The following is a 15936-nucleotide window of genomic DNA, read 5'->3' on the forward strand; positions in this document are numbered from 1 at the left end:
AGTGACAGAACAAAACTTTTACTTGAGATGTGAGATGGAGTCCAAGCAATTTGTAAATGTCCTGTGATAATGAGATACTAGAATAAGATATTATCAGATGTTCATGAAAGGACAAAAATAATTTATTTTATGTACCTGATACAATTTTTGTTTTCAATTCTTTCTTGGTTTGCGAGGAACTCAATTGTTTTTGCCGATGTTGGTGTTGTCATTTGGGAGACGGTGTTACCATGACAACTCCATTGTTTTTGCTGATTTTTGTGTTATGTTGGCATGTTGTTACTTGACAGAACAGTGTTACACCAGTTTTCACTGACTTTGGTATTGTTACATGTTGCTTATCTTGACGGTGTTACCATGTTGATATTATACTTTCATGCATTTTAACTATACTAGTATGTTATGAACTGAAAACAGAAACAAGACACTCCTGACTTCCATCTCCACGATATGGACAGTGCCAATACATGATATCAAATGACATAGTGAAACTGAAAAAAGCTATATATATCATCATTTTGTAGATATGCACTGTCATTAAAGTTAATCACCAAATAGTGATTGGGGCAGTTTGAATAAAAATGCACTCTTTGTCATAAATGCTCAGCACTTGAAGGGTTTTATACAACAGCGTATTTATGATAAACAGTGTATTATGTACAATATTTGTTTATCAAGATGACGTTTTGGTGCAAGTCTGCAGCAAGGGTACACAGAATTCAACACTGCTGTCCATGCTTATCCAGTGTCTTATCGAAACCCTAGAAATTGGGACAGTGCCAAACTTCAGGATTGCATTTCATGGTAGCAACTTGTTTGGGCTGTTTCACCATGGCTTAATAAAATATATGACATAATGATTACACTTTGAGTGTCATTTCTTAATAATTCATATATCAACATTCCATATTTCAAGTAAATGAAAGGACTCAGCCACATTGTATACACACAAAGTTGACTCAGCTCAGTCGACCATTTTTACTCTTATAATAAGTCCTATGCTAACATGCATACAAGAATTTTAATAAGTTTCAATTTTACATTCAACAATCTTAGGTTCCATTGCGACATTCATACTTTGAATAAATCATTGATATTAAATATTTACAATATAATTTATCTAAAGTTACATATGTATATCATCTTTATCAAAGTATTTTGTAAATCAAGTGACGTCTATATAACATTTGTTCAGTTTTTCTAAAGTTTGACATTCAAAGATCACATGAATATTTACTTCTATTTAAATAAATTACTCCTTTACTATTTACACATCTTTCAGTCAGTTTTAGTATCTGACAAAACTACAGGCCACAGTCCAATAGCATCCATGTTGCTATGTGTACAGATACAGCATATTGAAATATAAACAGAACATTATGAAATGATTGAAAAATTCAAAGTTACGTGCTATTTGATTAATTCTGCGATCTTTACAATGTATGGCTCCTGAACATGTATAGTTATACTTGTGTAAGAAATTAAATAGTATTATTAAATTCAACTGAAATACAAACTTTGCAATTATTCTAGTTATCAATTGCTCTGCAGAAATGATAATAAAAACACAGACTCCAATCATTACATATCATTTGCCAATGTTCACCCCAGGATTTTCTTTCTTTCCGTGACTAATTTGCACATGGATGAGATATTTTGTTATGTTGATTAATTCCTATTCTTTTGCTGAAATGATAGAATAAAGGTCTTAGTAATATCTAATATATTCACTGAGGAGAACACTGACTCAGTCCTGACATAGGAAACAAATGGTCTTATATTTGATTAACATCTGAGCATTTCTCTCAAACTTGTACTTTTATTGGCCAGTACATACATGTACATTATCCTCTCTGAAGTTGAAGTGAGGGATGCCTCAAGAAGGTGTAGTGTAAAATCTTGGTACCTGTAATAGCATTTTACCTCATACTAGAGGGTCTAAATAGAACAAGATGGTCGACTTATTCTTGGTACCTGCAAAAGCATTTTACCTTATGCTAGAGGATCAAATTAGAAGAAGGTCGACTTATTCTTGATTCAATTTATTATATACACCTAAAGTAATGCCTGTGTAGTGAGTGGAGTGGAAGTTATGGTGTCTACCAAGAAATTGAATAGTCATTGTTTTTATGACAAACCTGGGTGGTAGAATTCTACTTCAGGTACTGAGAATTATGACAAACCTAGGTGGTAGAATTCTACTGCAGGTACTAAGAATTATGACATTAAAGTTACTTTCAATTATTTCCTTAATGTTTTCTGTATATGACACATTTGGTACCACTGCAGGTTCAGTTACTTTGCGTATCTAAACTTCAATTTCTTGGTAACTGTACTATCATTCACTTTTGCTAACAAGTATGGTGCCTTCATTTTTAACCTGTCCGACATCAGTAATTTTTGTCTTTTTTGGATGACTTAACCTTTCGAATTCCTCATCCTTTGTATGTGAATTTCTAGACTCTCTCTTGCGGGACAGTTTCTCATTATCATAAGCCTTTCCTCTCGTCGTACCATCCTGAAATCCTGTCTTCGGATTATGATGAGACTTCCTTCCAGCTGTACATTCCTGCAATCCTGTCTGGACCATCTTCCTTGTTCTAACTCCTAGTTTATTTTTAGAGAAAGCTGGCAACTTTACCTTCAGCAACTTTCTGTCCTGCCGCCTTCTAGGCTTCTTAACCTTCCGGTCACCTCTGTTGCTCTTTCTTACCTCATCACCTGAATCAGTCGAGGTGTCGCATCTTTTCTTTGCATCGTTATCATCATCATGATCTAATTTTAATTTCTTTGACTGCATCCTGCTGCCTCTCTTCCCCCGTTGATCTCTTAAGCTCTGTGTGCAAACTTGATCACTGTTTCTGTTGATATTACATCTTTTGTGTCTCTTCTTCTTACAACCTCCATTCTTAAGTTCACCTCTGCCTCCATCATCACTTGACATCTTTGACTGTGTGCAGTCAGAGCTCTTATTAGGGTTGATCTTTCTTGCCTTCTTGGCAACCTTTAGTACACCATTTTTCACACTTCCAACATAGCTTTCATACTTCTTGCCTTGTAATGACACTTTCTTGACCTCTAAGAATGCCTGGGGTGCCGGCTCTTCTTTCTGGGATGGTAGAGTGAAAATCAAAACTTGGCAATGAATGTACTATACTACATAGGTTTCTATTATCAAAACTTGACAATGAATGTACCTATAGGTTTCTATTATATTGTAAATAAGCTATATTATAGTGCACAACCTTATCTTTTGATATGAGATTCAAGTCAAGTTGACATAGTTTACAATTTGTTCATAGGTGTTGTTGCAACATTTACTTTACAATTAGGAATACTGTATATATTACTTTACATAGTTCCATGTTTAAGGGTTGGTATAGGAAGTTGAACCACCTGGTGAACTGTTAATATGTAAATAACGTAATCATAATATAATTAATATGCATACATGTAACAAGAATTACCATACTTAACATAAATAAAGCACATCCTAAGATTGACTGCATAAACCAACCTGTTTGTTGCTATTTTCAACACAATTATATACAGTGGGTTTCAGTGTCTTCAAAAGATCATAGAAATCACTGCACTGTCCAATGGTCTTTGTTCCCACCTAAGAAAGTGAAGACAGGCACAATCTCATAGTAGAATACATATAGATACAACTTTTGAACATTGTCTGCATGTAAGAGGTGTAAGTTTATATGTAGGTGGAAAGCTCGGATCATTTTTATTCTCATGTGTCACTTTATAAATCCATAGTTGGACCGTGATAAAATAATCCACAACCCCTCTATAAAACTAGTTTTTCACAAAAGTATGTTTTGTAATGTGACTTCTAAAAAAGAGTTCTTCAGTACTAAACTGTTTATTTTAAATCAGATGTATAAATTTTAATACCAATCACAAACTTATAGTAGATTTCCAAATACTTTACGTTCAGTACTATACTTACACATGATCCAATTGATTCAAAGTCTTTCCCAAACTCCAACAAACCTACTTGGAATCTCTGAATTTCATCAGGTTGCCAATAGTTATTACCTAGAGAGATGACAAATGACAAATCTCACAGCCATGTCAGAAATAACTTGAATGGTACAGTAGATATCAAATACATATACATCTATAGCTGTGTGAAAAAACACTTGATTTGCGATATTTGGATGGGACAAAAAAAACTTTGCTATGATGTTGAAAAGCTTGTAAGTACTTACAGAAATACTTATGTTGGAGTTGTCTGTCATCAATAGGCAACGTTATCTTCCTTTTCAGGGACTCTTCAATGGATTTCTGTGAGATGAAAGTGGTAACAAACATAAAGAATTAACAATCTGAAATCCTAGAATTTCATAGTTTTTTTTTTGGTTTATGTCTACCCTGTGTGACCATTTTAGGAGATCAGGCCTGTTTCTGGAGATGAAACTAAAATGCCTTTTGCATTTGTTTTAATACTCAACTGTAGAAATTGGTTTCAAGTAGGATGTGATTGCTGTGTGAAGGGTTACCATGTTGTTTGAATGGGTACCTGGTAGGATGTAATTGTGATAGATTAAATCATATGTTTATTGTACCAGCAAGGTTTGTTGTGCTCTCCAGAAGTTTACTTTTTGGGGGAAACTTTTTTTTTCCTGATGGCTAGTCAATAGTTTCCTTGACTGGTTTTCTTTGGTAGATATATAATCAAAACAAATTGAGTGGAATAAAGTTTTACAACAAGATTAACATTTATAGAAATGACGTAATGCTTGATACTTACAACACCTTGGTGTTTTGTCAATTTCAAATAACCCTTCTCTCCAACATTTATGGAAGGATACAGCATCTTCAGTAAATCATCAGCTGAAAATATTACGAGTACTTACTTTAAACATTAGCATGTTAAGAATGGTTTTCAAAAGAATGAGAAAGTATTTATTGAAGAATCACAATTTTTTCCCCTCAAAACATGAAAAGTACAAGAATCATCCAATGAGTGTCACACTGAACGGAGAAGAAACAAGTCTTCCACATTTGAAGACATAGCCAGCCCAATACTTACTTGGTGTTTAAATTGTGGTGGTACAATAATTGCTGTCAAGTTCAAAACACCATACATAGCATCATGTTAAATGACCCCATTACAAGGGAAAATGAACATTGACTATTCACAGGATAGATGAGACATGGTCATTCTGATTAGACACCCATACTGATAACAAGGGTGAAGATACTAACTTGAATGGTGTGTTGATGAAAAAAATTCCATAAACACATTACACTTGATTGGAGTCTTTGTCTATTCAACTCCATGTTTTATGGATGAAAATCTTCATTTTTATGGCAAAATGAAATAAAGTGTCCCCTCAGTATAGTTTGTGAGTGGTTTGGTTGAAATTGAGTTGTGATTGTAAGAGACATGGCTGTCCACAGACAGACTGACAGACAAACAGATGCACGCATCCACAGAGGGAAGGACAGTCGTAAGTCATTCCTATAACTCCTCTAGTGTCTATTCAGGGCTAAAGCTAGCAATTGTACTTACTATTGTCAGTTGATAGTGGTACATCAAGCTTCATTGCATGTTGAACAAACCTATTGACAAAGACACAATGAGCTAAATGATTAATTACACCAAAATGCTGTGGTATGCACAAAATAAAATAACATTGGTATTTAAGTGTTTTTTAGTCATTACAGGGCCTAGCAGTGAAAATCAGCTTATGTTGTTTCCTTGCTACCCTCACTTAATTCTCGCTACCTGCAATACTATTCTACACATCACTGTGGAGTCAAATGGAACGAAGTCGCGCGACAACGCGTTCTAATGTCGACAACTACACTTCCGGTCGGCTGTGCTAATACACAGGTATGTTTCTTTCCCATTTTCAGTTGTAGACATCTCTTGTAATTTTGCTCTGGAAAGATACTGTACATATATAAATTTTCCACCTCCATAATTATATGAGCTTAAAACTTGTGTTTATCTTATTTGTTACAAATTAAACTGTTTGCAAGAAACATTCACGTGTATTGACATAGGTGACCAGAAGTGTAGGTGTCGACAAATGCAAGCGCGGTCGCGAGACTGCGTTCCATTTGACTCCTTAGCGATGCATAGAATTGTATTGCAGATAGCGAGAATTAAAATAAATTTTACTGCGTGCTGCTGCTGCTGCTACTACTACCACTACCACCACCACCACCACCACCACCACTACCACTACCACTACTACTACTACTACTACTACTACTACTACTACTACTACTACTACTACTACTACTACTACTTCATTTCCTTCTAAAATATGGACAAATTTGTTATTTAAACTGTAAAGCATTATCTCAATGTTTTATCATCAAATATTCAATCTTTTTGTACTTTCACTAGATAGCAAATTGTGTCATAAATAGTAATGTATATCATCTTTTTAAAAACTATTTTCTAAGCACACTTGAAAATAGAAAATTAAGCCTAAATTACAACTAGTAATTGTTTATGTCCAGATGATTACTTGATATTCTATAAAGATATCACAAACCTCTTTTGAATTTAAAACAATCAAACATTCATATCATATGAGTTTACTGACTTGTTTTGAATGACTTTGCTGGATGCAGGAATGGCTTGAGGCAGAGAAGATACTGATTTCCCTTTAGTGCCCTCAATTCTATCTCTGTCACAGGTATCTCCACCATCTATCTTTGCTTTCTGGATCAAAATATCAGATTCTCGTCCTGTTTCCTGCTTTACAGAGTATCCTGATGGACCTGTTTCAGGATTGTCTAATTTGCTGTGCAAAGTAGAACAAGTAGTAGTTGGTACAATCTCTTTACTTGTTTGTGTCTGGTCAGTAGCGTTCAAACCTGAAACATAAGATTACACCATCTTAGAGATTTCAAGGTATATACATACATACATACATACATACATACAAGGTGTATACATTTCATGGTGTACAGTATACATACAGATTAGTATGAAAAAAAAGCATTGTTTAGTATTAGATTTGATGCAGTAAAATGTTGCTTGGATGTTTTACATGGCAAACTGCCTTTATCAATTTAAATATGTATATTATGTGCACGTAATCTATGCAATGTTTTTAATTCAATGCAAGTAATTACGTATACTTGTAAAGTTGAAAAAGTACATGGAACTAATTGACAGTATATGCTTGGTCGGCATGTCATGTATGTGTTGGCTGGTAGATCTTTTAAAGTGAAATGCTGAAATAATCCTTTATATCATCCCCATATCACCACAAAGTGACCTTGATGCTCTCACAGTATTATTGAGTTGCCATTTAAAGAGTCAGTGATATATCTCAGTGCAAACTATTTCAGTTTCAGTGAAGTTTAGATGAAAAAGAAACATTTCAAATGCTAGAATATATTCAATAATCTACCATACATACCTGTTTTAGTCACCAGTAAAGGCTTCTTTTCACTTGTTGACATAACACGACTTTCAATCTTTGTCCCAAGTTTGGATTTACATCCCATTGACTGATGCACTCTTGCATGTCCACAACGGGCACGTATTGACAGAAACATCTTTTTACAAACATGACACATCAACTCATTTTGACTACAAATATACAAGAAAAAAAATTATGTTATTTTCACAACATTCCATATCATGATACTTGCAGGACATTCCCATACGCAAATTGATGCTGATTCAACCAAAATTGATCTCACATAAGTATTCATATATACATAAAACTGGCCTCCAATTTTACCTTATCTCTGAACTATACTTGGTGAAGGATTCCACATGGAAATTGTGCAAAAACAAAACGGTTGATTAGTAATAGTCTAAGACTAAATCTCATAGCATAACACAGGTGATGACATTGCAAAAATTTTCTCAAAAACCTATTTAATTAGTATCAGAGTTAAGTACAACATGCAGTCTGTTACATCAACATACATATTATGCAAAATAGTATCTTTAAATTCCAGAAATGTCACCAATTTGCAAGCAATATAACGTAACAGATAACTATGATTATCAAACAAATATTTTTGTTTTTAATTATACCTGATCAAATCAGCAACTACACCTCCTTCTCTTCTGTCCTTATCACAAGATCCAAGAGTGGTCGATCCAAGTGCTTCCTGTTTCCCACTGCCTTTCAAGCTCAGTTGAGACTGTAATGCATTCTTTTCTGTGCAATTTTCAACAGACTTGCATATAACTTTTGTTAAGAAAGCTGCAAGAGTCTGTTTGGCATCTCTCTTTTCAGGTGTAATACTTTTTTGTTGCTCCTTCTCTACAGAATGCACACTGGACAACTGGGCACGATTGCCATTGGATGGCAAGGTGAATGTTTCCTGGCTGCTTTTAGAGTCAAGCAAGTCACTGCAAGCTACACTGGTCACAATGGGTGATGTGCAAGCCATTTTGGTAGTCGAGGAAGACTTAGCACTATCTCCTTGTACCATTACAACCTGTGGTACCTTGACAGCCTGAGGAACATTAGTGTAAACTGATTCATTGTCATTTCCCTTACTATCATGTGGCAAGAGGAGTTTCATTGCTGCACAATGAGTATTTTCTGATGCTGGAGACAGTTGTGCTTGCATGTCCATCTTGGGTGATGTATTTGTTGCCAAAGAAGATACACCAGATATGGTGGGATCTATATCTTTGTCAAAAGTCAAAGAATTATTAAGTGAAGTCATTGTAGTGGGATTCATCATTCCTTTCACTGGACTTGCTATGATCTTGGCTTCAGATGTCATACTACTATTATCACTTGTGATTGCTTTGCCGCCTGGTTTACTGTCTGCCAATCCACTAGTTGTGATTGCTTTGCCACCTGGTTTACTGTCTGCCAATCCACTAGTTGTGATCAAAAACGGATGGTCACCACCACTCCCTGATATCATTCTGGATTTCTGGACTTCATCTGCCAGAACTGTTAGTGCGTTCAGCAGCCTATCAGAGGATGACATCTGAATGACATGTTCTTCAGATTTGGTAGCAGAAGTAGATGGTCTTATTGTCATGATTGTCTTGCCCATGGTACTACTGTCTGTGAACTGAATACTACTACTGCTGCATGGACGGTCACTAAACTGTTGGCATGATGAAATGGTAGATGCAGTGACAGTACTGGATGATACAGATGAAATAGATGTGGTAGGTACTACCGACTTCAGTGCTGTATATATGCCTGGTGTGTTGGTTCCAAGAATAGAGACATATTTAGTGACCACAGGAGTAGAATTTTCAGACTGAGAAACCAAAGATGGCTTCTCTTCCATAATTTGCTTAAACTTCTTTTCTTCTGTATTTGTACTATTGGAAACTTTATCATCATTTTGATAACTTTGCTGCTCCTGGGCTTGATATTTCAACATTTTATGTTGTCTGACATGACTTCTACAACTCTTTTCATCTGGGAAAACCTTGCTGCAACCTCTAACTGAGCAACAGTATGTGCATTTTAGTTGTCTATGGATTGAAATCATATGGCTTGACCTGTAATTTCGAAAACACAAACCACAATTTTTAAGTATTTTTTTGAAAAAAAGAAGAATTTTCCTTCCATATACTAGTAAGTACCAAGATACATGTTGTATTTGGACCACAGTGCTAGTATAAATTATGTCATCCAATCAATACTACTAGCACGTAATTATGCATCTTTCACGTAAACCTCTTTTGTAGTGCTATTCTCTAAAATGACAACCACCATGTCCTCAGGCACTAGGATAGTATCAGATACGGGCCAAATTCAGGAAATAATAGTTGACTTATCTCAAGAATATAAAAACATGTAGAAGAAATGTGTGTATAAATTTGCAGGAATCTATAAATGATGTAGAGCTTGCAAACTGAGGAGGAAATTGTTGTTCTATATACACCCTCAGGCTACTTCTAGTTTTCTATTATGGATGAGGCACAGATACATGTATACAAAAATGTACTTACAGATGATCAGAACGTTTAAAACTCTTATCACACAGTCTACATGGGAATGGACGTAGCTCACTGTGGATGACCACATGTTTCTTCAATCCAGATGGAGTGCTAAAACACTTGTTACATTCTATACATCTGTGTACAGCTGTTTTTTTAGGTGACCATTTGATACCATCTAATCCACTGGTTCCACTGGATGGCAGTAGTAGTTGTGGTTGTTCTCCTCCTCCTCCTCCTCCTCCTCCTCCTCCTCGCTGTTGTTGTTGTTGTTGTTGTTGTTGCTGCTGTATACCAACAACAATGCATGATGGAGCTGGTTTACTGGCAGCAATAGGCGGGTTTACATCAATAGTTCTGTTGACAACTAGTAGGTATAAATCAAAACATAAAAAATTATGAAGGAATCCAAAGATTTAACACAGGTGCAAACATGAAAAGTGTGATAATTTTACAATAGTCTACTTGTCTGATCAAAATGTGATACTCCTGTTACAATTAGTGGAGTTTTCACATGGTGACAGCCTCAAAGCCTAGCTTTCAGTCCACAATATATTCACTGAACCTTGTTAAAATACCAATAATTTGACATTGTACATGTTAATCAGTTGTCGATATTGTCCATAAAAAGTACATAAACAGGTTGAAATCATGAATGCCGTTGAGGGCGCTGACTTTGGGTGCGGACCGGGAAATCTATTCGAATTTATTTATTGTTTATACCGCCGCAAAAAGGACCCCGCAAAAATTATATTATACCCACAGGTGATGCAATACTGTTCACAGTGTACGATTTTCCGAGAAAATTATTGTATCTAACAAAATTTTACAACTTTCCAGTTGCACCAAGTTCAGCTTAAGTTCAAAACAGCCGCAATGAATTCATGATAGCCACACTTTAATTGCCCTCTACTTTGTTATGTTATTTGTTATTTGTTATGTTTATTTATTAAAGTGTCATGTGTGGACTTACCTATCGCCACACAATTAAAGTAATACAAATCTTTAACTTATGAATAAGTAAGCGTACGTATTTAAACATTGTACATAAATTCCTCTCTCTTACAAAAAGCATCGCTAACAAAATTTGCTATGTCAAATGGCATGGTTGTCATTAAAAATTCTAGGTTTTCGACAATGCCCTCTACTATATAAATCGGTCATCAGCCCAACGTCCAACCCAAACCATTACGAGTACAATATTAATAAAAGCGTATTACGGAATGGTCTTCTTACCGTGTGGTGATGACTCGGTTTGGATCCTATCCTCACTTTCAACATCAGTAGCTGACGAAACGTCAGTATTTGCTGTTGCCATAATCGCAAAGTCTCACCTGACAACTATATTCACAGTTAGTAGTATAACAGACATCAGACGGTACATGTACATTACAAGGTACCTGGAACACGAAAAACATGACACCAGAGTTACTTATTGGAGATATTCTCGGCATTTCCCCTTTTCCCTGGCAGATTGTTGATAAATTACACGGAGCGAAATGTAATAGCAATCTATGAAAATATTACACCGTTTTATGGTAAACCAAATCGTATTGTGTTAGACTACTGAGTAAGAAGAGAAGTTAGCGTACATATCAATGGTTTATACAATCTTCAGTCAACTTAGTTTGCAAATAAATTTCAAAGTATTGCTAGTAATACCTCTCGAGGATCCAGCTCACCAGACCATGACCACTGCACAGGCTGCAGGCACGACGAACTTCATTTCGCAAACTTCGATCAAGTGAACCTCGAACGTACGTACGCGTGCACTGTTAACCGTTGCGTTTAGAACACATGTCGCGTGATTTGAAACATTGTAGCCAAAGCACACACACACCACATACAATGACATAGGTAGGTGTGAAACAACACATGCAACATGTGAGGGGTTGCCTAAATTTTCTTGGCGTATCCATCATTTTACACATGATCTCGACCAGTTTCTCATAGGGTAGACGGGGCGGGGCTAACCATAGATGTATTAGGGGAGAAACATACGTAATTTTGTGATCGCCAAGTATCAGTGCTCTCAAAACCAACGCTACAAAATTAATATTTAAATCAAAGCTAAATTAGCATCACTTCATTTTTCATTGGAATGCTTGAGCTTGACAATATGACAATTCCGGAGAGCGTGTTGACGATCGATATCTGTCCGAAAACTGCGACAATGAGTGTACCCTGCAGATTCCATACCCTCTATAATCATGATAATACAAGACTTTGAACACAACATATCAATCTAATTAAAATCTGATCAGTACAGTGCAGTACAGTAGTAGTCATTAGGAAGGAGGTGCTTACTCACAGATCAACTAAATCGAAAACAAAAGACAATAAATGAACTACATAGAGGTAAAGAAAGAAATTGGGCTGTATTCATCACTACATTAGATTTTAATAAAAGTGAGTGTCTGTTTGCTTAATATCATCTCTATCAATCATTACACGGCTCAATCAACAGGTAAACATGAATACTCAGAAGTCAGGAAGTATTTTTGTATGTAACATTATTACTTTTTTGCAAGTTCTACTTGAGTACAGTGTAAAATTGTCAGAAAATGTTTGTTTTACTACTATGCACACTCCTGTTATCTTATATCTACATTGTGTAATTTATACAGTTGTAGAATTCATACTGTGTGAGAGTTTCTATCAACAACTGATGATGATGGACAAATACATCTATCTGTCATCTTTATCTCAAGCACCATTTTGTTGGAAATATCTCAATTACTTGTTTTTCAGACATTATGATCAAGTATTGATATGTTTATTATTTTCCAAATTTTATTAATATGATAAATATTAAAATACAAACAGTAAAGATCAAAGATGAACTAAATATTTCACATAAACACTTTGTAGTTTGCCTTGATAGTTATGACAAAGTAACAAAACCTAATGTATCATGTACACATACAAGAAATATACACACAATAATTGATCTGATGAGGTGAATACAGATATACACACAATGAGCATTGATCTGATGTGGTGAATACAGATATACACACATTAAGCATTGATCTGATGTGGTGAATACAGCTTCATTTCTTTATTTACCTCTCCTTCATTTATTGTCCTTTGTTTTTCCATCTTGTTGTTCTGAGAGTGAGCACCTCCTTCCTACATTTGACTGAATACATAGGAGTTCAAATCAAATGCATTGAGAAACCCACTCTACCAATGAGAATATGTCATATGTCAAAAATCTATGGGTACTGTACCTCAGATTGTCCCATTTGAGCAGTGTTTTGGCACACATAACAATTTTTTTATTTCAGTGGATTTATTTGTTTTTAACTTCAATCCTGGAGTGTTACCTGTAAGGTGGTTTTTGATTAGTTATAATTAATAATTTATAATAATTATAATAATAATAATTTATTTATAATAATAATTTATTTATAATAATTTATTTACTCTGCGACCCCTTTCAATGGGAGTATGAGAGATAGTTAAAATATACACATCAAAAAATACAAATCAAAAAGTACTTTCAAAAAACAACTGATATATACAGAAGTGACAGACAGAAAACATATACATTATACACAAGTGGGAAAAGAATGCTTACACAAAAAGAAAAATTGAGAAAATAAAACCAAAAAACATGCATAACAAAGGCAAAAGTCAGTTACCTGGCAGATGAAAGAGACTACATGTATATATATAAAGATTACTCAAATTTTGTCATAATGATTTTAGCAAATTTAGCAAGTGTTTCGGTGTAATATTTACAGTTAAGTAACTCTTCAAATTTTAGTGTATTTGGCTTCGTGTAATAATAACTCTTGATAAATTTATGTCTAAATTCTTTAAAAGCAGGGCAAACAAGGATGTAATGGTATTCATCGCCTAATTCGTTTAGGTTGCAGATAGTGCACAAGTTATTGTGGTTCTCAATTTGAAAACGACGATCTGAAATGGGAAGTTTATGGTTTCCACAGCGAAATTTAGTTAAATTGATTCTGTTCATCGGGTTTAAATTGCAGATATATTTTTCAAATATTAGATCATTTTTAAAAATCCGGTAATTGTTGCATAATTTGTTAGAATGTACCTCACTTTGCCAGTTCTGTAGGTTGATATCTTTTATCCGCAATGCAAGGCTATGTTTTAGCCAATTTGTATTCACATCCTTATAATCATGCCAAATATTTGAGAAACCACATCTGTCGATAATACTTTTGATTTTCACAATCCAAGCAGATTTAAAAATGTCCTGATCGTGCATAGACTTAAGCAACCTAAACATGGTGCTTGAAAGCTTACATTCCTTGGTATTAATGAGGTGTATCCAGAAATTGATCATTCTTTTCTCTACAATACAATCTAAGTTCGATCTGCCAAGTTCTCCATACACCATACAGTTTGCAGTTCTCCTATTTACCTTTAGAAGGTTTTTCATAAATTTCTTGTGAAACATATTGATTTGTTCAAAGTTTTGACAACCCCATATTTCACTCCCATACAGAAGAATAGGAGCAACAAACACATCAAAAAGATCACACTGAATGTCTATTGGAAGGTTGAGTTTTTGAGCTTTAGCCTTCATGCTAAACATTGCACGTCTAGCTTGAGTTACTTGTTTGTTAATAGCCTTTGTGAATTTACCATTGAAATTAAAAGTCATACCCAAATATACATACTCACTGCAAACTTCAATTTTGTCATGACCAAAAGTAAAAATTTTATGTTTCTTTACTTTGCCTTTAGAGAAAATTACCACTTTGGTTTTACTAGTATTAACAGTTAGGTGCCAATTTTGACAATAAGTGTGAACTGCATTGAGTGCATTTTGCAACTCCTCCTCTGTTTCTGCAAGAACAATAGTATCATCAGCATACAGGAGAGCATATAAACGTAAAAACACTTCAACATCATCATCACTTAGAAATGTGCTGAAATCATTTGCTAAATGGCCTAACCCTCTATAGCTTCTACTAATTGAATATTCAAAATCATTCAGGTAAATCGCAAATAAAAGGGGGGAGAGGTTTTCACCCTGTCTTACACCAATATTACACATAAACAATTCAGAAATATTACCACAATTTGTGACACAAGATTTGGCATTTGCATACATATTATAGATAATATTCATAACTTTACCATTAATGCCATGGCTAATAAGTTTTTTCCAAAGTGATGCTCTGTCAACTAGGTCGAAGGCTTTTTTGTAATCAATAAAGGCACAGTATACTCTCTTCCTACGAGATAGATACAAATCAATAATACTATGTAGAACAAAGGTGTGGTCCATCGTACTATAACCTTCCCTAAATCCTGCCTGTTCTTCACCAAGGGTACCAGTGCTCTCAATGAACCAGCTTAACCTGGCATTTAAGTGTGGACGTGAATAGCTTCCCAAGACAGCTAAGTAAAGTAATTCCTCTATAATTGTCTGGGTCATCAGGGGATCCCTTATTTTTATACAGGGGTTTTATCATACCAATACACCAATCACTAGGGACTATACCCGTATCAAGCACAAGGTTAAAGAGGGCTACTATTATCTCTAAAATTCTGTCTGGGCTATTTTTAATAAATTCATTAGTGATATTATCAATTCCGCAGGTTTTCCTGTTCTTAAGCTTAGCTACAAGTTTTTGGACTTCATCCACAGTGAAGGGAAAATTAATAAACTCATTGGCAGAGTGGCTTACAGTGCTTGGGTTAAATATCGCATCATCTTGCTCAGAACTATTACAGTTTTGGCTGAGGTTCTTGAAATGACCAAAAAAGACTTCCATGGACACTTTTCCTAGCTTAGTTTCGGGGTTACCTGCCTTATTAATAATATCCCAGAATTCTTTGGAGTTTTCCTTCTTTAAATTCCTTAATTTCTTATGCAAACTGTTGTGGTAGCATCTGTATTTTTGCTTAATTAGCTTTTTATATGCTTTATTTCTGTTTCTAATCTCCATTTTGGCTTCGAAAGTATTAATTTTCTTTAGCCTATTTTTGGTTCTAATATATTCACACCTTTGTTGTAAACAAATATTGTCAAA

The sequence above is a fragment of the Glandiceps talaboti genome, chromosome 2, assembly GCF_964340395.1.
Source record: "Glandiceps talaboti chromosome 2, keGlaTala1.1, whole genome shotgun sequence".
NCBI classification, from domain to species: Eukaryota; Metazoa; Hemichordata; class Enteropneusta; family Spengelidae; genus Glandiceps; species Glandiceps talaboti.